The sequence below is a fragment of the Nannospalax galili genome, unplaced genomic scaffold, assembly GCF_000622305.1.
Source record: "Nannospalax galili isolate Female #2095 unplaced genomic scaffold, S.galili_v1.0 scaffold443, whole genome shotgun sequence".
NCBI classification, from domain to species: domain Eukaryota; kingdom Metazoa; phylum Chordata; class Mammalia; order Rodentia; family Spalacidae; genus Nannospalax; species Nannospalax galili.
The window spans coordinates 1,163,904-1,164,556 of record NW_008352479.1 but is presented as its reverse complement, the minus strand read 5'-3'; positions in this window follow the sequence as shown (position 1 = coordinate 1,164,556).

Here is a 653-nt window from a genome sequence, read left to right as displayed (position 1 = left end):
GAACAGCAGACCCCAATCTTATCTAAAGGAATATTGACAACTGATTAATGCTAGATGGCGAAGAGCTGACCCTCCTAAAACAAAGACCTCTAGATAGGCTGACTAGATTCACCAGAAGAGCAAGTAGTGGGGAATGGCTGGGGGTGCTGACAACACAGCAGACAGTAGCAGGGATGTCAGAGTCTAAGGGCTCTAGTGTGGGGAGGGAGAGTATAGGAGGGTGCCATCTGGGAAGTGAGTGTATAGTCGAATGAAATAGTTTGGGGTGTTCTGTGTGATATACACACAAAAAAAATGAACAGATTTTTAAAAATGTATTACATTTGAGGGGGAAGCATGAAAATTTACATCATACTAATTAGTAGAGGTGATAAATATTACCATTGCAATCTACCTGATGACTTTATAGACATACACAGGCACCAAGGATCCGAGTGCAAACAATTATGGCTAGTAATAATCAGATACATATAGATTAGAGACGCATGCGCCAACAGCTCAGTGTTCGTAGCAAAAACAGTCTGGCGCATGCCTTTAATCCCAACACTTGGGAGGCAGAGGCAGGCATATCATTGTGATTTCAAGGCCAGCCTTGTCTACATAGTGAGTTCCAGGACAGCTGGGGCTACAAGGAGACCCTGTCTCAAAAAGAC